The sequence below is a fragment of the Lissotriton vulgaris genome, chromosome 6, assembly GCF_964263255.1.
Source record: "Lissotriton vulgaris chromosome 6, aLisVul1.2, whole genome shotgun sequence".
NCBI lineage: Eukaryota > Metazoa > Chordata > Amphibia > Caudata > Salamandridae > Lissotriton > Lissotriton vulgaris.
Window position 1 is genome coordinate 659,788,172 of NC_141694.1, and position 22,890 is coordinate 659,811,061.

The following is a 22,890-nucleotide window of genomic DNA, read 5'->3' on the forward strand; positions in this document are numbered from 1 at the left end:
GGGCGCCTGGCAAGATGGAAGGGTGAAGGACCCAGTGCCGTCCCTGTAGGTATCGCAAGTGGTCCGCCTCAGCGACACCATAGTCCTGCTTCACCTGGTGGAATGGAAGTATACCCTTGAGGTCAAACATGTGGCCCACCGCCCTGCAGGGGGTCGCCCGCCAAGCCGCAAAAGCCTTTTCGTCTAGTCCCGGTGTGAAATCTGGGTTATCGAAAATCGGTGCCATCGGCGACGGAAAGGAAGTCAACCCTTTCTTCACAGCTACCCTGTCCCAAACTCCAAGGACAGTGCTCGTGATATCCGAGGCGTACAAGTTGGGAGGTCTGTGGCACCATGGGAGGAATGGGACTCCCTGAAGTGGGTGACCGGCCACTGCCTGGTCCTGAAAGAGCCAGTGCTTGCCCGACTCTAGTTGATGCCACTCCACCAACGTGCGCAGTTTTGCCGCCTGAAAGTATAGCGCGAGGTCGGGTATCCCCACTCCCCCGTGTTCGGGTGGCAGGGTCGCAATAGTATGTTTGAAACGCGGGCGTCGCCCATTCCAGATAAACCGCGATAGGTCCGACTGGGTGTTCTTTAGCCACTCGCACGGTGGTCGCAGGGGGAGTGTCTGGAACAGGTACAAAATCTGTGGGTGCAGTGTCATCTTAACCGCCGCGATCCGGCCGAGCCATGACAGCGTGAGTGGCTTCCAACGCCGCAGTTGATCACGGACCTTCTTCGTTAGAGTCGCGTAGTTGGCCTCTGCGGTGGAGATGGAAGTGTTTGACCACTGTACCTTAAACTCCGCTTTGACCTCTGTCAGGACGTCGGGGGGTAGCGAGATATTCAGGGCCTCCGATTTCGCCTCATTGATTTTAAAGCCCGAGGCCTGCGCGAAGGCGTGGAGTTCCACGAAGAGCGCTCGCAGAGATTGCATCGGGTCAGTGAGGGACAGCAGTACGTCGTCCGCATATAAACAAATTTTGTGAGTGTCACCACCAAATCGGACACCAGAGATGTGGTCGTGTTGTCGCACTCTCTGCGCCATCGGCTCCATATAGAGGGCGAACAGGAGGGGAGAGAGCGGGCAGCCCTGCCGAGTGCCTCTGCCAATTTCGAACCTTGGGGAGGTATGGCCGTTAACCCGCACCACTGCATTGGGACGCCGGTAACAGTTGAATATGCGGTGATGGAGGGTTTCCCCAAACCCTAAGTGCTGCAACACCTGTTCAAGATAAGGCCAATGCACCCTGTCGAACGCTTTTTCTGCGTCGATGGTGAGGAGCATGCAACCCGGTCTCGTGCGCGAGCCGGCTTCGATGAGGTGGAGGACTCGCCGAGTATTGTCGCTAGTCTGCCTCTGGGGAATGAAGCCCGACTGGTCGGGGTCTACCAGCTGCTGCATATACGGCGCCAGGCGACTCGCAAGGATGCCGGTGTAAAGTTTCAGATCCACGTTCAGCAATGAAATGGGCCGGTAGGAGCCACAGTCCGCCGGGTCACGGCCAGCCTTAGGGATCACCGATATGGCCGCCTCTAGCAGGTCAGGGGGAATGGCACCGGGTCGATCAAAGGTGTTAAACAGGTCGCGCAGAATGGGGGCAACCTGTGGGCAGAATGTTTTATAGAAGGCCGCTGTGTAGCCATCCGGCCCCGGTGACTTCCCCACTTTAAGGCGAGATATTGCCGATATGACCTCCTCCAGGCCTATGGGCCGGTCTAGGAATTCCGCCTGCGCTTGAGTGAGGGTGGGGAGCGTCGCGCCGTGCAGGTAATCCAGGCCTGCCTTCGGATCAAGGCGATCCGCATCATAGAGGCCGGCGTAGAAGTCGCCGAAAGCCGCCGCTATAGCTGCGTCTTCCGTGACCTGCGTCCCGAGCGTGGAGTTGAGGGCGCACACTTGGCGTCTCTGCTCCTGCGCCCGCAGTCTACTCGCTAAGAGCTTCCCACAGCGGTCGCCTCCGGTGTAGTACACGTGCTTGAGATGGATGGCGGCGTATTCGGCCACATCCTGGTCCAGTGCTGCAAGCATCTTCCGCTCCGTGCACAACTGGCGCCATGCCCGCGCGGCCCCGGTGCGTTGGTGCATCTGCTCTAATTCAGCCACTCGCTGAGTGAGTTCAGCCCTTTTCAGCGCCCTGTCCTTGTTATCGGCGGCGGCGATAGAAATGATCTCGCCCCGCAGGACCGCCTTGAGCGCCGCCCACTGAGTGGCCTTGGTCGTGTCGTCGTTAGCATTGTGGGCCAAGAATTGCGCGAGTGCGGCCTTGAGCCTGTCCTGTGTTGCGGGAGACAGCAGGAGTCCGTCTCGAAGCCGCCAGTGACGCTGTGGTGCCGGCGCGGGCGCTATCCGGAGGGTCGCTACCACTGGCGAGTGGTCGGACAATGAGGCCGGGAGTATTTCTACGTCCTCAGCTTGTGCCATCAGCTGTGAAGAACACAAGAAGTAGTCCAGTCGCGCATAGGTCTTGTGGGCCGCCGAGTAGTAGGTGTAAGCCGCTGTGTGTGGGTGGAAGCGTCGCCATAAGTCAGTGATGGCCAGGTCAGAGAGGTGTGCGTGTCCCGTCGCTGAGAGAGCCCCCACTTGTCCAAACCTTTGGCCTGTGCGGTCTGCTGTGTTGTGAAACACCAGGTTTAGGTCCCCCCCAAGTAGTAAGTGTGGGTGTGTAGTGGCCGTGGCAGCCTCCAATGCTGTGAGAAGGAACCTTTCCTGACCTTCGTTCGGTGCGTAAACCGAGCCCACCAATAATGTCTGACCCGCCACCTGAAAGCTGTGGAGGAGGAGCCGCCCTTTGATCTCGGCCTCCTTCTGCAAGACCCGCCCCTGGAAAGACCTGGCAACTAGTATAGCTACCCCAGCAACCTTTTTCTGGGAGGAGGAGAAGAATTACCACGGGAAGGAGCGCGACCTCAGCCTAAGGTGGTCTTTGGACACCAGGTGTGTCTCCTGTAGGAGGCAGATGTCGGCCTTCGAGTGGTCTAGGAAGGACAAGACTGCCCTGCGCTTGACCGGGTTGTTGAGACCTCGCACATTAAGGGAAAGTATTCTCAATGGGCGTGTCATGGTGGGCGTAGTGAGTGGGAAGCTGTGGCTGTGGCTGGCGCTCGCGGCGTGGCAGCATGGGGTGGAGCAGCCCCCTGTTCAGTGCACCCCCAGTTTGTGGCCCCCATTTGTGGGTCAGGGTGGTGGCAGAGGTGCAAGGCGGAGGCGGGAATCTGGCCAGCCAGCTGCAGGGCCCGGTATGCCTGAACTCACTAACATCCTGGAGGCATACCGGCGGGACACCAGGGAGGTAGGCCAGCTTGCGGAGGTCCTCAACCAGGTGAAAGAACAGCAGGCAGAGCAAATAGCCAGGCAACAACAACATTATGGACGGGTGGAGGACAGTCTGGCTCAGCTCTTGACGGTGCATCGGGAAATGAGCCAATCGCTACGTCAGATAGCTGCCAACATGCAGCACCCTCCCTGTGTCACAAGGCCATCAACATCACGGCAAAGTGTGACACCAGCCGCAGGGAGGGGGGAGGCGGAGGAGGAGGAACTCTCTGACGTAGCCTCCCATGCATCGTCCAGGCCTGCACCTGAGGGTCCCCCAAGGAAGGTGGGTCGTCCACGGCTAAGACGTTGAGGGGCAGTGGCCCATGCACGACTCCCAGGACACATGACCTGGCATATTGCCCCTGGGTGCAACAGTATCCCCTATGCGACTCTCCCACATGGACTTGCTGGTCACAGTCTACCCGATGATGCCAAGCACTGTGGCCTGGACTATGTTGAGAGTAACTGTAAGGCATCTCATCTCCACCACTGAACTTTGGATTCAACCCCTTTATGTACAGCACCTATTCACGTTTCCTGCACAAGATCACCAAATAAATACACTGAACCACATACGCATTTGTCGATTTATCTTTGAACCACAGCATAAAATGATATGTGTGTGCAAATGTATACAATGCAAGGGTATCCAACAAACAGCAGCAATCCACACACTTGTATCAGATTCCGTGTGAGGACACACATCGGTCAGAAATCACTAACAACTACATACATGGATGGCAAGACACAACTGTGTGGGATAGTAAATGCTGGAGGGGGGTTTGGATGCCAAACTGCTATCACAGCCAGGCCCAGGAGAGTCACATTGAGGTGTACAGATCATTGTGACAAAACTAGTTGTCCACGTAGGGAGTACCTACAATTGTGTGCTAGGGTTATGTGAACTATCATCAACATGATGCAGTACTGTGGATGTCATGAATGGCGCAAAGGACAAGGGTGGCAGGACAGACTGTGGGCAATGGGCTGTTGCACTCTACACAAGCACACCTGACTAGGTGACCTACCCCTATGTAGCTACAAGTACTAGACTCCTGTTATGGGAGCAACGCATACAGAACAACTACCCACGTCTGACACATACCTACACCAGACTGGGTAAATCACACCACACCCAAGAGACGTGGTCATGGTGTGTGTCCCCTGTGGCAACTTGACTGACTGTGACAGCTATGTCGAAGTGGTGTGACCAGGTTGTGTACTGCCACGTGACTGTTAGCAAGATGATTTTTCCTGCTGTGGTGTTGACAAGGTAACAATGTATAATATTGTGCCTATGGAAGGTGTTTGTGTGCTGTACACGGCACATGACCTGGTGGTACGTAGACCCAATGTCATGTGAATCTGCATAGTTGTGCCAGTATGTGCTGCACACACAGACACATAAGCTGCAGTGGCTGAGTCAGAAGCATTGTGATACCAGGAGGGTGATTGTCTTGTGTTGTCTGTGTGTAGGGTGGCAGGAGCATGCTTTATAAAAGGATGGAAGGAGGGTCATCCTGTGGGTGTCTGTGTACCTGGATCGTGTGTGCTGCATCGTGCCTGTGCATGCAGCAGCAATGAGTGAAGACATGATGGCAGGAGGGGTGTGACAACTTGCCAAATGGGCACATACCCCAAGGGCATTTGCAAGCCACAGAGTTACATGCGAATATGAAGGCAGGAGTGTCTGACTCACTCGGGGTCAATGCAAATAAAATGGCACAGTAATGACCAAAGATCAGAGTCACTGTATCAGGGCCCTTACATACAAGTGGGGCACAGGACACACAGCGTCAGCAGGTGTAGACTACAGCTAGGGTGTGGAAAGCTAAACAGCTGCTACAAAGCCATCGACCTTACACAAAATATAGTATTACAGCCTTCCCAAACACCATGCATGTGCCCGCTGGACACGTCAACACATAACAAGCATAAGCATACTACATGCCAAATACTAAACATGCACATTAGAAGGACATGTCCGTTGACATGAAGGCGGCAGAATCTTAAAAATGAACACACGTCACGCACAACATGAGTTAATTACATTGTGAGCCCATGGAGCACTGTCAAACATACATGTGCATTGGCAAGGACTCAAAATGACACTATTAATGATGTCACCTGTAATGCAGCAGTAATATTGGGTACAAGCCTGTCAAGGACTGGCCGTACCTTTCTTCATCAGAGTGGTGTGATGCTCAAAGGGTTCCACCTCCAAATAGCCCCTTGGTCTGAGTACAAATGACAGACACAAAAGGGTGATCAGGCGACGGAAGGAGAGGATGGGAACTGCTGGGAGGGAGACCTGAAACAGAAGCAAATAACCATTAGGAGTACATTCTCATGTCACTGCTAATACAAAAACCTCATGTGATACACTGTACCAGTCACACCTGTGAAGTAAAATGACTGGAGACAACATTACATTAGTCATCATGCTATCACATCAGATCCGATGTAATGACACGGACACATAAAACCTAGGACAGCCTGTGATCCATTAGAGTATTGTGAAACGCTCACAAGTGAGCAACCATGCAATGAGACCGATGTTGGTAAAAAATCATTCACTGGCTCAGATGCGGTGGACCTCACAAACAAATGAAAACAGTTGGCAATGCTACTTACGCAGACTGTAATATCTGTTTTGGATCATGTGTACCCATAAGGGCCATGTAGGCAAAATTTACTTCACCCACAACAGCTGTAAGAATCACATATGATGAGGAAGCTAATGACCTACATGCAATGAAGGCACTCTGTAGCCAGTCTTTTGATCTATCAACATAGCATTACTAAGCTAAACATGAGATGCTGTTAGAGGAAATATCAACTGGAAGTGAAGTTGAACCAAACCACAAAATGATACCCTACCATTGCACATAAACGCTGCACGGGACTCGAGAATCATGTGAATGACCGCACTCCACTGGTGCAACACAATAATTAAGATATGCATCATCCCAACATGGTCATGTCTCAAGCAAAACATACATGGCATCATGTGATTCAAAACAGAAATGCTACTCACTGTGAAGGCTGGTGGAGCAGTATTTTCAACCTGCACAGAGGTAACGACATGACAGTGACATGAAATAGTGCAACAAGGGGCAATGCATCCATGTCCACAGATTCACAGGACAGTTCTCAGGACATGTGGAACATACAGTGGGCAACACCTACACGACATGGTAGAATGGCAACCAAACTGGACTGTCCCACAAGGTGGAGGTGAGGATCCAGTCACATTCAAATGCACACAGTGATGCTGCAATCCCCCACAGAGTCCGTGTTTGAGACCTCTGACACAATGTCAAACCATGGTATATGCAATGTTGCAGTGGCAATGTCTACACACATTGATGCATCCACCAGAGTATACAACTACAGCAGATGACTGTCAGATGGGGTGACTATCCTGTCATGGGAGTGGGCCTACATGTAATAAGTAACATATTGTTGTTGCATGTATTCATGGTCGCACTACATGCACATGAACATGTACCACACGTTTCAACACATACCAACGGTAAACAGCCTCGTATGAGTCCTTACCCAAAATGACTTCTCCACATGTCCATGCATGCTCCGTTGATTAGGCTGACGTTGCAATCATCTTCAGCAATAGCAGGGTGACCACGATGACCCAAACGGACAACAGGCAGGGTGAGCTGTGGATGAGAGTGGCACACAAGGGGTCAAATTATGTACAATGTCATTCAGACAATGTCCTGTTCAATATCCAGTTGTTGTAGTACACCTGTACATTCCAAGTACACACATAGCACGTATGTGTGTTGCATTACATCTGCACCTATGTGACACAGCACTACAGACATCCAAGTGACATTGCATACAGTCTGCTGCATACACATCATGCTACCCTTGCAACTCTGTAATACATGTATTACATAAAACCAGCTATGACTCACCATTATGAGAAGAAGTTGCGGATGAGGTGACTCCGGATATCATCTTCTACCTCCTCATCACTGGTATCCTGGGCAAGGCCTTCATCCTCTACGGGCGGATGTTCCAGCTCATCAGGGTCAAGGTAGAGCGGCACGGCCTTCTCCACTGCCATGTTGTGAAGCATGCAGCACACAGTGAAGATGTCACACACCTTGCGTGGGCTGTATTGGAGGGCTCCGCCTGTCTTGTCCAGGCACCTGAACCGGCTCTTCAGGACTCCAAATGTCCGCTCAATCACCCGCCTGGTCTTCCCATGAGCATTGTTGTACCGCTGGTCTGCAGCTGTCCTGGGGTTGTGTAGTGGAGTCATTAGCCACGGCATGTTTGGATATCCAGCATCTCCTGCAAATCCACATCATGGAAATGAGTGTGTAATATGATTCAGATGAAGAAGGTGTGACATACTGACATACATAGCTGACAGAGTATACTCACCAACAAGACATGCCCGGTGGTTGTGCAGCTGCAGCATCATCTGTGGTACCCTGCTACGCCTCATGATGAAAGCATCGTGGCACGATCCTGGAAAACGTGCAGAGACATGTGAGATAATCATGTTGGCAAGACACACCACCAGGGCATTTATTGAGTGGTAGTGTTTCCTGTTGCGATACGCTTGCTCCTGAACCTGTGGTGGCACCAGACTAATATGTGTACCATCAATTGCACCAATTACATGTGGCATGCGTCCCAGGGCATAGAATTCCCCCTTGACATCTGTCAACTGTTCTGGAGTAGGGAATGTGATGAATTCATCAAGGTGGAGCAACATTGCAGCCAAAACATCTGTCAATACACGGCTGAACATGGTCTGAGACATCCCTCCCACATCAGCTATGGTCAATTGGAACGTACCTGTGGCAAAGAAATGGAGGGCTGCCATCACCTTTACCTTGGGTGTCAGCGCCGTTGGATACCTGTGTCGTGGTTGCAGGTGAGCCTCCAGTCTGTCCGTCAGGTCCTTGATCATCTGTCTGGTGAAGCGATAACGACGGATGCAATTGCGTTCCCTCATGGCTTCCAAGTCAGGTAACGGCCGTTCCAGAGGGGGTGCCCTGCAATACACAAATATTAGAAAATGTGTTCAACTGTCTGACTAAGACAATAACAATGTACATGGCACAAGCAACACTGCTTCAACAAATCTAGACAAGTGTGAGTGTGGTGTGGGAGACACACTGTTGTAGCATGTTCCAACTCCCAGCCACTCCTCTGTGAACAGTACAAGACCTGTGGTCTGTGGAATGGATATGACATGCATACAAAATATCTGATGGAAAGGTCTTATTGAGCATGACAATGTATCATGTCAGTGACACACGGCATGTGAATGTCAGTAGGAGGTTGTCTGCACATCCAGACAGCTTACAGCAATACACACACCACATGTGGCATCATTTGCACAGTTCTGACATAGTCATGTTGCGGTGTGATATTTCCCTAACTATTACATGAACATCATCATACTGCATTAATGTTTGATTAGTCACAAATGGTCTGTGATGCAATCACATATATGAGCGCTTCATTAACACAAGTGGCATGGTGTGCGTACATTAGAAACCCTGTAATCACGGCAAGGACACAATATGGATGCTCCTACAGAAGATGTACTGAAATGTATGAACTGGTTACTTACCTTTCATAACAAAATATCATAATGGAACAGTAGTAAGTAGCATGTTTCTGACTTTGAATACATACCAATCTTCAGACAAATTTGCCTCCCTGGATGCCATCTATGTGAGTCGGGGATATTGAGCCATCACTAGATGAAATACGGTGTCGCTGACTCGCATCCTACAAGTGCTTGGCCAAATATTGCCCGTACCTACAACGCACACTCTGCCAGCAGTTACACAACCATGTCCCACAGACAGTGTGGGAAGCGGACAAAGAGGCATGTGATGTTGTAAGACCTCATGCCCAGACTCAGGGAGGATGATGACATCTGTCCGTACTGCTCAGACCTCTTGGATACCCTCTACAGCGGAGCTACGGGGAATGTGGTCTGTGATTTGGCGAGCTACATGCCCATGCTCTCTGGGGTGGGGTGGGAGGACAGGGCACATGGTCAGTCCGGGGAGGGGTGTGGTCGTCTGACAACGTGCCTATCTACAGCCAAACATGCAGCGTGCCTGTACATGCAGAACAATATAGATACAGTACATTCCTCAGGAAAGGCCTGCAGACGCTCAGCGGAGCGTGACTGCACTTGAAGGACCTCAGTGAGGAGGTTGGTCCTCACCGCGGCAACGGGGAAATGATTGGGCAAGGCTATGGCCGCCCACATAAACATTACACTGTACGTTGGCCGCTCATCCATTAACACGTTTGGAGTAGAGACATCACCAGTGTCTGGCTAGGTGTCCAGACCACTTGCATGCCCCAGTCCACCTGTCCTGTCACCTTTGGACCGACACTCATGTGTCAGTGGGTCTTCAAGACCCTCCCAATACTCATTGACACCCATTTCCTGATAATCAGGCCTGTCATGAGCTGTGGCCGGCTCGTAGGAGTTGAACCCCCCCCTGCAGCATTAATGTCGGTATACTGCCGCACAGTTCCCACGCCAGTGCCGTACAGGGTGTGGTATCGGGGACACCACCACCCGAGAATGGCGCAAAGGCTGGCACCTGGGGGACAGTTGCCAGTGAGGTTGTGAGGTGAACCAGAGAGGACCAGGATCAACATTTAGATCCTTTCTGTCACAGCGGGTCTGGCACAAATGCGCCACCTGCGTCAGGGAGGAAGTGAGTGATGGCGTCACGGGCAAATCACCAGACGTGCAAGTGCCCCCTTTGGTGGTGTGAGGGACATCATGGACATGAGGACCACAGGTCGTGGTGCAGGCTACAACGGCTGCAAATCTGACAGAGCCGCGTGGGCGGTGTCACCCAAATCCCATGCAGCTTTGCACGTGCATTGTGTTGATTTGGAAGTGTGATGACATCTCTTTCACATATATGGGTTACCTGACGACTTGGCCCTGGAGGACTGATGTAAAATCCAGGGGCTATGATGTCTCAACACCCACGCCCAGGCACTCCTCCTACGTCCAGACCATGAGCCATTGTGCTGCAGGGACAACTGCTGGAATCTGAGTGGCATGTGTGACCAATCACACCTGCATTCATATGTCTGGTCCCAGCAGTTGGAGCAGCTCTACTTGTCTTGCTTGACGTGAACACTGTGGAGACACCGACGGTGAGGGTCAGTCACCAACATGAGAGGGTTGCAATCCCTACAGGCTTTGAAATGGACATCCCTATTGGCACCGTCCTGAGTCAGACAGTCCAAGTGAAATGGTCAGAAGTGATCATACTATGATCTTGTTTCAAAAATGAGTTAGGTTACACTTATACGGGACCAGCACAGGTGTTGTTAATACAGAGGACCTGACGTGAGCACGCTGTGGTCACGTATGAGTACCCAGACAACGTCATCACGGCACACACAATGCCAACAACACATGGTTAGCCGCAGGACATGCCTACCGACACACAAGTGTACTACTGAGCGGAAATTGGCATGTCCAGGATGACACGTGGGGATATTCTAAGGTGAGCAATATGATACTGTCCTGAACATTTCATATGCAAACAGCAGGCACAATATCACATATGGCACACACATGACGTGGTGACTCAGGGTCATGCTGTGCGTCTATTACACCTCTGTCACAGTGGGCATGCTGCTGCCATCATGTGCCAGTTCCCTGTACTGAATGGTGTGGCAGTCCAGTGTTGATGTGCATCGCAATATGTTGTAGATGTTACGCCGGTGCAAAGTGTTGTATGCATGTGATGCACATGTGCTGAAGGAGTAATGACAAGTCTTGCCAGCTCGTCACACATCAACTGAGGCATTAGGTCACAGTCCCTGTGCTTCTTCAATGTCTGCCACACCTGGGGCATGCTGATGTGAGGATGCCATGCTGATGTATGCATCCACATTGTCAACATGAGGGTAGACTACATCCCTGCTATGTGATTTCCTGGAGTCACTCTCCCAATGGTGACATGAAGGAGGTCAGGAACGCAGCCTACACAATCGTTCACTTGAGCATGTCTGACGCACTGTACATACGCCTCGTTTCCCTATTGCATTTCAGCCCTACGCGAGCAAAGCGTACACCAATGGTACGTGCATGTGTACGCCTCGTTTCCCTATTGCATTTCAGCCCTACGCGAGCAAAGCGTACCCCAATGGTACGTGCGTGTGTACGCCTCGATTCCCTATTGCATTTCAGCCCTACGCGAGCAAAGCGTACCCCAATGGTACGTGCGTGTGTACGCCTCGTTTCCCTATTGCATTTCAGCCCTACGCGAGCAAAGCGTACCCCAATGGTACGTGCGTGTGTACGCCTCGTTTCCCTATTGCATTTCAGCCCTACGCGAGCAAAGCGTACCCCAATGGTACGTGCGTGTGTACGCCTCGATTCCCTATTGCATTTCAGCCCTACGCGAGCAAAGCGTACCCCAATGGTACGTGCGTGTGTACGCCTCGTTTCCCTATTGCATTTCAGCCCTACGCGAGCAAAGCGTACCCCAATGGTACGTGCGTGTGTACGCCTCGTTTCCCTATTGCATTTCAGCCCTACGCGAGCAAAGCGTACCCCAATGGTACGTGCGTGTGTACGCCTCGATTCCCTATTGCATTTCAGCCCTACGCGAGCAAAGCGTACCCCAATGGTACGTGCGTGTGTACGCCTCGTTTCCCTATTGCATTTCAGCCCTACGCGAGCAAAGCGTACCCCAATGGTACGTGCGTGTGTACGCCTCGTTTCCCTATTGCATTTCAGCCCTACGCGAGCAAAGCGTACCCCAATGGCACGTGCGTGTGTACGCCTCGATTCCCTATTGCATTTCAGCCCTACGCGAGCAAAGCGTACCCCAATGGTACGTGCGTGTGTACGCCTCGTTTCCCTATTGCATTTAAGCCCTACGCGAGCAAAGCGTACCCCAATGGTACGTGCGTGTGTACGCCTCGTTTCCCTATTGCATTTCAGCCCTACGCGAGCAAAGCGAACCCCAATGGTACGTGCGTGTGTACGCCTCGTTACACCATTGAATGGGTTGCATTGGCAACGGCAATGTCACCTTACTTGTGTGGGTATTTTATTAAATACATAGGGAACATCTAGGGGAACAGTGGACAGATCAAAATGCAACCAGGTTGTCATGGATACTGAATTTTTTGAGCCTCCTACAGGTGTTAGAGAAAATTCAGTTGGGCAAAAGTATACAATGTTGCAAAAGTTGTTGTTCAGCTCAGGCTCAGTTTTCAAACCATGCATATGTGTGTCATGTCCCTATGTGTGAAGTGATTGGATGGAACGTAGGATGCTAACTATGGTGGCCTATCAAACACTACTCCTTGGACTCACAGCCCCTCTGCAGCACAGATATAAGGCAGCATGTGGCTGTGGTAGGGCACTTGCCTGCACAACATTGGTGTGGTAACCACAGCTGCTGTCTCTGAATCCTCTGGACCCTGATTGGCTTAGCACGGAGAGGGCACCTGCATTCACTGATGGTGAGAACAAGGCCCTGCTGGATGCCCTCCTGCCTAACTACAGCAAGCTGTATGGGAGACCAGAGGATCAGGTGAGTGATGTGTGCAATACCTTGGAGTGTGCACCTGTTGTGTGTGTGACATTATAGCCATTGTGTATGTATAGTGTCTATATGCAATGTTGTTGGGAGTGAGTGCCAGGGTGTATAGTGTTGTTACTAGAGGGTTCTTTGTTGCAGTAGGGTGTGTGACAGCGTGTCACGTGCTGCAGTGCACCCAGACGTAGCATACATTGCTCAGTGAGTGCCATGCTCGGAGAGTGTTTAGCACCCATCATGTCATCTGTAGCCTTTCAATGGCATGTCATGCAGTGGTGTTTGCTCACAGGCCACATACTCGTGGCCAAAAATGCTAATGTGTTTAGCTTACAATGCCCTGTTATCATCAAGTTTTTTGTGCACATATGTGTGTGTTTGGAACATGGACCAGGTGCACTGATGCTGTTTTACTTTACATTTGTGACAGGTATCTGCCTATGAGAAGGGTGAAATCTGGCTGGACATCGCCAGGGCTGTCAGGAGTGAGGGGGGGCCTCGCAGGAGGCTCCGGAACATCAAGAAGTGGTGGCAGGACATCCGGTGCTGGAGCCGCCGCATCACCAGAGTACAGCTAAAGCTGGAAGCTCCACGCCGGCATGGCAGCACCCGCCACCTCACCCCCAAAATGCTCCGGGTCCTGGAAGTGGTGTTCCCAGACCTCCATAGGCAGTTGCAGGAGGGACAGCAGCAAGTAGTTGGTAGGTTTATGTCTGTTTGTTGTGATGTGTGTCACATGCTCCCTGCAGTGCTCAAAGGCATGGTTACACTCCCATAGTTTGAGTGTTGTGGTCAGACAGGCACTCCATGCATTGGCATCAGAATGTCCCAGTTTCTGCAGCTGCTTCTTTACATGCCTTGCCCTAATCCACTTTTGACCTGCGCTTTGGATGATGTTTGTTTTTCACATGTACTCCTATGGTGCAATGTCTATGTATGCATCTTCCTTTGCACATCATCATGTTGGAGGGGGGGTCTGTGACACCTGTTGGAACCTTACACTCTGATGCTGGGCACTGGTGGGCACTGGGGGGGGGGTGTTAGGCACACACTCTGATGCTGGGCACTGGTGGGCACTGGGGGGGGGGTGTTAGGCACACACTCTGATGCTGGGCACTGGTGGGCACTGGGGGGCACTAGGGGGGTGTTAGGCACACACTCTGATGCTGGGCACTGGTGGGCACTGGGGGGTGTTAGGCACACACTCTGATGCTGGGCACTGGTGGGCACTGGGGGGGTGTTAGGCACACACTCTGATGCTGGGCACTGGTGGGCACTGGTGGGCACTGGTGGGCACTGGGGGGGGTGTTAGGCACACACTATGATGCTGGGCACTGGGTGGCACTGGTGGGGGGTGTTAGGCACACACTCTGATGCTGGGCACTGGTGGGCACTGGGGGCACTGGTGGGGGGGGTGTTAGGCACACACTCTGATGCTGGGCACTGGGGGGCACTGGTGGGGGGGGTGTTAGGCACACACTCTGATGCTGGGCACTGGGGTCACTGGTGGGGGGTGTTAGGCACACACTCTGATGCTGGGCACTGGTGGGCACTGGGGGGCACTGATGGGGGGTTGTTAGGCACACACTCTGATGCTGGGCACTGGTGGGCACTGGGGGGCACTGGTGGGGGGGTGTTAGGCACACACTGTGATGCTGGGCACTGGTGGGCACTGGGGGGGTGTTAGGCACACACTCTGATGCTGGGCACTGGTGGGCACTGGGGGGTGTTAGGCACACACTCTGAGGCTGGGCACTGGTGGGCACTGGGGGGTGTTAGGCACACACTCGGATGCTGGGCACTGGGGGGCACCGGGGGGGTGTTAGGCACACACTCTGATGCTGGGCACTGGTGGGCACTGGGGGGGGTGTTAGGCACACACTCTGATGCTGGGCACTGGTGGGCACTGGGGGCACTGCTGGGGGTGTGTTAGGCACACACTCTGATGCTGGGCACTGGGGGGCACTGGGGGGGTGTTAGGCACACACTCTGATGCTGGGGCCTGGGGGGCACTGGGGGGGTGTTAGGCACACACTCTGATGCTGGTCACTGGGGGGCACTGGGGGGGAGGGTGTTAGACACACACTCTGATGCTGGGCACTGGTGGGCACTGGGGGGGAGGGTGTTAGGCACACACTCTGATGCTGGGCACTGGTGGGCACTGGGGGGCACTGGTGGGGGGGTGTTAGGCACACACTCTGGTGCTGGGCACTGGTGGGCACTGGGGGGGGGTGTTAGGCACACACTCTGATGCTGGGTACTGGGGGCACTGGTGGGGGGGTGTCAGGCACACACTCTGATGCTGGGCACTGGTGGGCACTGGTGGGCACTGGGGGGGTGTTAGGCACACACTCTGATGCTGGGCACTGGTGGGCACTGGGGGGGGTGGTAGGCACACCCTCTGATACTGGGCACTGGGGGGCACTGTTGGGGGGGTGTTAGGCACACACTCTGATGCTTCGCACTGGTGGGTGTTCTGCTCACCACTTACACTTACAATCACATTGCAGGCGTATGTGCCAGACGTCTATTGCACTGGTGTAGTGCGGTGATGTACCGTACCCCGTGGTCGATGACGTAGGTGCGGCGTATTGCACTGGTGTACTGGGGTGACGTACCGTACCCCCTGGTCGATGACGTAGGTACGGCCGGTCTCCGTATTGCACTGGTGTAGTGCGGTGACCTGCCGTACCCCGTGGTCGATGACGTAGGTGCGGCGTATTGCACTGGTGTAGTGCGGTGACGTACCGTACCCCCTGGTCGATGACGTAGGTACGGCCGGTCTCCGTATTGCACTGGTGTAGTGCGGTGACCTGCCGTACCCCGTGGTCGATGACGTAGCTGCAGCGTATTGCACTGGTGTACTGCGGTGACGTACCGTACCCCCTGGTCGATGACGTAGGTACAGCCGGTCTCCGTATTGCACTGGTGTAGTGCGGTGACCTGCCGTACCCCGTGGTCGATGACGTAGGTGCTGCGTATTGCACTGGTGTAGTGCGGTGACGTACCGTACACCGTGGTCGATGACGTTGGTACGGCCGGTCACCGTATTTCACTGGTGATGTGCGGGAGTGTGTGGCGCAACATGGCCAGACATTACAATCGTGAAATGGAGATGTGCGCGTGTTGCAAGACGTACAGGTATGTAGAACTTCGTTGTACTCACCTTCTGTGCCGTCATCGGTTTCTCAGTACGAGGTGGTGGGCGTACAGGATAGGGATTACACTGACGATGGCGTCCATGTCCTGCTTGTCGCGTACCGGGGTGCGGGTCGTGCCGGAGTGTGGTTTTACGGTAGTTTTGAGGTCTCGTAGGAAAAGAGCCGTACGGAGTGTGTGGAACACGGATCATACTTTGTGGTTCGGGAGACGCGGTCTATTTACGTTCGGACGTAGCGTCGAGCGTCAGCCGACTGCTATTCGTATGGACTTTCGATTCGTACGCCGTTTTTTACGGGGCGTACGGAGTGACGCATTAGGTTGTGATCGTACTTGCACATTCGCACGGGGACGCCTTCTGGTACGATTCGTATGGGGAAAAACGCTCCGTACAGCAATTCGGAGCGCTTTTTACCGGATCGGAATCAAGCCCCATGTGTTACATTAATTTGTTCAAACTATTCTCGTTCTTTTCCATTATTTCATTTTAAGTTCTGTACTCTGTTTTCATTTTTGTTTGTTTTTGTTTTTAAAGAGGGAAGATGTGTCGTGTTTCTATTCTTCCATCTGTTTAGGTAATATTTAGAATGTATGGTGTCAGGCATTCGTAGATTCCAGTGTTAGGTTCGGAGTTTGTCAGTTGCACTGGAGCTCCGGACCTGACTGGATGTCTTTCCTGTGTTCTGCATATCTCTTCAATTAAAAAGAAGAATTCGATATTCTAAGAAGATTCATGTTACTATTTACTTTACTACAGAGAATATAACAAGTACTCCTTTACTCCTACTTTTTTGATGTTGTTGGCTGCTGAAACTTCACACAGAATGGGTGGGATGAAGAGAGGAGGTGGCTAAGGGTGGACAACTGTTTATTGAGCTAGATAAACAAAATAATTCACCAGTCCAGGTGGTGGGGGGGAGAGTGGCACATTGTCCTTACTTCTCTATGTTCAATTGTTCCTACGTTTTTCTGCACATGCCCATTCACGAGGTTCCATCCTCCATTCACGCAAAAACAGCTGTCTTTATGCTGTGCTGGGATATACTTTCTCATGCTGCAAACTGACATTGATGAATGTGGCAGGCAGCAGAAAGACCGGCAAGCTTTGTAGCAAAGCCTACTTTTTCTTTTGTTATGCAGAGTAATTATAGATATCATTGCATTATAAATTAGATTGTGATTAGTATGCTTCGTGTTTTCCAACAAGGAAAAACAATATGCATTATTCAGCTCTGTTGTGGGTACGGTTGATTACTGGTTATAATTTCATGCTGTTTTTGATTGCCCGTGTCCCTTGCTAGTGGTAGAACACAACCTAGAGTGAGCTGTGTTGTAAAAACCTACTTTGTAACTGAAACTGCACGCATGAACAGGGCTGGGCTAGGCATGGGCAGCGTGGGCAGCTGCCCACCACCAGTGTGACACAGCCAGGCCATGGCATCGCACCAGTCACTTGTGCACCTTGCTTTTCTAATTAAAAGAAAGATGTCTTGTTGCAATTGTGCCTACAGCAAAAGGTGGGGGGGTGCTTTCCACGCATCGCTGCTATGATGTGACGAGGCGAGATTCAGGGGAGGGGGACCCCCTCCTATGGTCCCAGTTGCAAGAAGACGCATTCAGCAGGTTTGTACTGCCATGGCCCCCTTCTGGAAGGCTGCTCACACAGATGCACTGCAGGATGTCTATTGTCCTGCGGTATATCTTCCCCCCTTACCAGCAGTGGGGCTTCTATAAACAGTTTGGGGCAGATCTAGAAGGGAAGTGCCGCAGTGTGGCACCGCAAGCCCTTTGGCTGCGCCACGCTGCAGCACTTTCAGAGCACAGGAATGCAACATATTTACAAGAATATGTCGCATTCCTGTGCTCTCCCCAGCGCTGGCGCACAAACAGCTGCCAAGCGCCAGCGCAGGCACCCTTGCACCACGGTGCAAGGGTGCCTGCGCCATGGGGAGATTGTTTTTGTGCAGAAGGGGTACCTTCCTGCACAAAAACAATCACTAAAGGCTTTTCCTCTTTCAATGCGTGGTGTAGAATGCAGCACGCATTGAAAGACGAAAAAACGAGGAGAATGGAAAAACATTTCCCTCGCTGCGCCTCCCTACGCCACCTCTAGGGTGGAGTAGGATTCAGTCGCCTCTCCGGAGTCCCGATTTTTCGTAAATCTGGAGATGTGTCTTGTTCAAGGGGTGTTGCGTGGGAACACCCACGGCAACACCGATGGAACGCCCCTTCAACGCAAAGTGCTGTGTATGAAGGGGCCGTATTTACAAGGAGAGGAAAAGTCACGCAGGGTGGCTTTTCCTGTCCGTGTAAATATGGAGGAGCCCCCTATTCCACCAGTATGTCATGAAAAGTGATGTACTGGTGGCAAAGGGGGCTTGTAAATCTGCCCCTTTAAGTTTAAGGGTGTAGATTTAAGTTTAAGCTCAAAGTTTATGAGTTGTTATTAGCGAGTGCAGTCCAGATCCAGTATTACCTTTGATCCAGATAATACACTGGTGAAGCAGTTTCACACATGTTCGTGAGCGCAACATTTTTCTGGTGAGTAGTGAGTGTTGTTTCCTGATCTACCTGCACCTGTGCATGAGAGATTGAGGGCCTTATTTATGATGCCATGCGTCAGTTTTGCGCTGCTGTTGCGTCACCTTTTGTGACACAATGGCAGCGTAAAACATGCCCCCTGTTGTTTTGTATTTACAAAGTGAAGCATCTAAGCAGATGCCTCACTTTGTAAACCCCTACGCCACATTATACCTGCGTCAGGTATCGTGTATGCCTGATGGGCGTTCCTACGAAAGTAAACCTCGTAGAAGTGACGCAGTGAAATCTATGAGATTTCACTGCGTCACTTCTAGGATGCCGTTGCGTCAATATCTTATGCCTGCTTCACAGCAGGCCTAAGACTGACGCAGGCCCTTTGTGAAAGGACACATTGCTGGGGTTGCGTCACTTTTGTGACACACTCCAGCAACGTGTCATTTTTGCTCCTACAGATACGTTAGAAAAACTGACATATCTGTAACTCCTTGCGACATGATGCGTCATACTGTAAATATGACGCATCCAGCATGTCGCAAGGAGGGTGCAATGAAAAGTGACGCATCGCTGTTTTCACGCAGACATGTGCCACTTTTCATAAATGAGGCTCTTTGGTTTTAGATAGTCCTGAGGGAGATCCTGGTCTCAGACAGAGCCCTTGTCATCGAACACAAGTGGTGATGCATTAAAGAGGCAGGCAAGTAGAATGGCGAGTCCCTCTGCCAGGGTGGGACACAATGTCCCCTGGCACAATGGCACTTTGTTTCCTACCCTATTTCAACACCAGCTGCTCTGGGAGTTTAGGTTTATGACGAGCTTGATGCATCAGTATTTTGACATCTGCTTCTTTAACATTCTAACTCAGGGTCTCCGGCAGTTGGATCGCGAGCTACTAGTAGCTCACAGGCTGCCACTGAATAGCTCACACAAAATTATAGACTGTCAGCAGGCCTGAGAAATTACAGCTGCCCATCTGAATAGTTAACAAGTTAAAACTTGGTGTCGTTTTCTGTGAGGGCTCAAAAGCTTTCCAGGATGATGGAGCCTACCCTTTTCTTAAAAATCCTTCCCCTATTTTTTTTAGCCTTTCTCCTCATGTTTTCATTTCTTACTTTTTTTTCTCGATTTCTTTTATTGTTTTTTACTTTCTCTTTCTTTCTTTCTTTCTTACTTACTTTCTTTCTTCCTACCTTTTTTACTTATTTTCCTCCATCGTTGTTGTGCATTCTTTTTCAGTTTCTTTCTCTTTTTTATGTCTTTTACTCATACTATTTTTCTCTACTTTTTTCTTTTTTCTCATCTGTACCTCTACTTTTTTCTTTTTACTTCCCGTTCCCCTTCTGTTTTCTTTCTTAATTTGTGCTCTCTTCATTTTTTCATTCTTTATTTTGCCTCTTTGTTCTCTGCTTCTTTCTTTTTTCTCTTAAAATCTTTCTTTGCCTTTCTTTTGCTCCTTCTTTCGCTCAATAGTTCTTACCTTTCTTCATCCGTCCTTTCTTTGTTTCTCCCCTCTCTGCCTTTCTCCATTCTTTTCCTTCCTCCTATATTTCTTATGCACTCTACCTCTCTGCCTTTCTTTTTAATATCTCTTTCTTTCCCTACTTTCTTTCTCTGCTTTTCTCTTCTTCCTTCTTTTCTTCAGTCTTATCTTCTTCTATGTCTTCACCTTTCCTCCTCTTTCTGTCTTTTTCTTTTTGCATTGACTTAATGTACTTTTATCCTTTCTGTTTCCCCTTTCCTCCTCTACTAATGTCATTTGTTTCATGTCTTCTTTTTTCAGTTTTTTCTCATTTTCTTATATTCTGCTATTTCTTTCCCCTTTTCTCTTATTTTTACTTTCCTCATTCTGTCATATAGCTACTTCTTTTCTACATACTGTGTTAAGTTAGCATGAGTTTATTAAATGTTTGCACGCCGTTTTCATTCTTGCTTCACTTTTGCACACGACACATAATTGTTGCTTTAGCTTTCAACCCAGAAGAGCTTCGTGATTTACTAGAGAAATAATATGTTATTGCTCTGATATCAGTTTTGTTCTGCACTCTGTCTGCACAGTGAGTGCTGAAGGCTACACGGATAACTTAACCCAGTGTTGTTGAAAGGTCTGATCTTCGCACCCCTATAGACATACCACACATGCTGCTGCCAAAATCTGGCTCTAGGCGAGTTTTATATTGTTGTGCTGAACGCACAAAAACAGACTTGATGTGCTTCGCCTGCAGAGAGCTGGTGGAAGGTGATGTGATCCTCCTGCCACTGAGATTTTGAGGTATGGGCCCGCCCTGCTAAAACCCAAATGAGACCTTCATAGATATAAAATACTATGCTAAATAGGGAGGGTGTGAATTAGACGTTGTTAATTTCTATTCATTCCAGCATCTTAGTATGCTGTCTTCATTCAGCTTTTATGGACTAATAACTATGCTGATAATTTTGTTGCTTATAATATGTTTGCTAGTATTATACAAGATACTGCGTTTGAGAACCTTGCATTAGTAAATAAATATTTCAAACATGCACGTGTCCTCTTTTACTCCACGTTCTGGTTTGTGATGATTATATAACGAAAGAGTGTTCATGTGTTCCACGATTCCTGAGGTATTCTAAGTTCATGTTCTGGTCTGTCTAAGCATTGGGAGTTTGTTATGACCAATGAGACACTGTAGCTAGCTCGGTAAGGGGATTTTGGGTACTGAGGTGAGTTTTGGGCCATCCTAATTCACCGAGGTTCCAGATCTCTATGCACAGTTCTGTAGGAGAACGGAATTCCCGCTACATGGCGCCCAACGTTGTTGGCCTTATATCATGACACTCGAGTAGTATATCATTCAATCCTTAACCCCTTCACTGACGTTTCCGGTAAACGGTGGTGTCGGAAAAACCTACCTATTTTTGAAATGATTCTTTCTAAAACGGTTTCCTTGAATTACCACCCAGTTGTGCTACAAAGTTTCCTTTGTTTTTTCTAGTTCCTGTGCTATCATGGCCCAACCCGTTGACATTCTGCAGCATAGTCGCATTGCGGTGCGAGATCATTTGCGGGCTTACAATGTACCTTTGGAAGGTTTGGCTGTGATTATGGTGGTGAGTGCGGAACATGCTTACCCTTACAAACTCTTTTATTCGTGGGTGACATTTCCGGCGGTGGACGCTAATTCAGGCGTATTCCACACATACACTCCCATGGTTGTACCTAATGAGTATACTCCGTGGAAGTACCCATTGTTGTATGGCAGCATGGAGTTTGGTTTGGTGGCGCCCTACCCCATTCTTTAACCGCTCCGAGGTTAGGTTCTTTGTCCATTCCAGGCGCTAGTTGGCCTGTTTTGGCTAGTTTTACTCCTCATCCTCTACACGGCAATTGTAATGTGGCTGAACTACGATGACTACATGTAGTCGCGATTGCCGTGATTAGAGCCTTAGTGCATTGCATGGGCCGCAATCTTCTGGGTGGAGCCCCTGGGGGTGCGGCGCTTCCGGCAGGGCGGGGTGGTTTGAAAATCAGTCCTGTCATGGTCAATGCCGTTATGGGAAAGAAGCCCCAGGAGAAGAATGGTTTTCCTTTCTGGCTTGCCGAGAAATTTGACCAGCTGGAAGCTGTATTTCCTAATACGACTCCTGGTGAAAAACACTGGATTCTTACGCTTAGTTTGCCGAAGGATTTAGCCCCTGAGCTCGTTGACTGTGAGACCTGGGGGAAGACTTTTACGGCGGTCTATGCTCGGTGCTACGGCACCCCGTCTATGTCCGTGCTGTCTTCGGTCCTTAAGCGTGTTCAAGATGATCACGGACCAGAATCTCCGATCGAGTTGGGCATGCGCCTGTGTAGCACCTTTGACTTAGTTTGGGATCTGATCCTTGCTAATGTCAAGGGGGATGTAGTGAACTTTCAGGTTGCTAACGCGTTAGCGGCGCTTCCCGAGGCCGAGAAACCCCGACAGTTAGCGAAGATCATTGTGGCGGCTTATAAAACCGTGGGTCGCAATGCCAAGGGACTTAAGCCTTTTTCTGTTAAAGAGAAAAAGCAGCCCCAGGGACAAGCTTCGGAGACTGACGTTCAGCCCAAGTCCAAAAAACAAAATTGGCCTAAAAAACAGAAACAGGGAAAGCAGCCCCAACAACAACAAACACAGGTTGCTCGCCCTGCGTCTCCGTACCTACGCAGTCGGAACGTGTTTATGACTTGCGCGACCGCGCAACGATTAAGACTGCTGATCGATTTCAGGCTTCTGACTAACGCTCTCCTCGTTCCGTTCAGGACTCATCGACTCCGACGACCGGTGGTGGAGGGGGCGGCAGGGG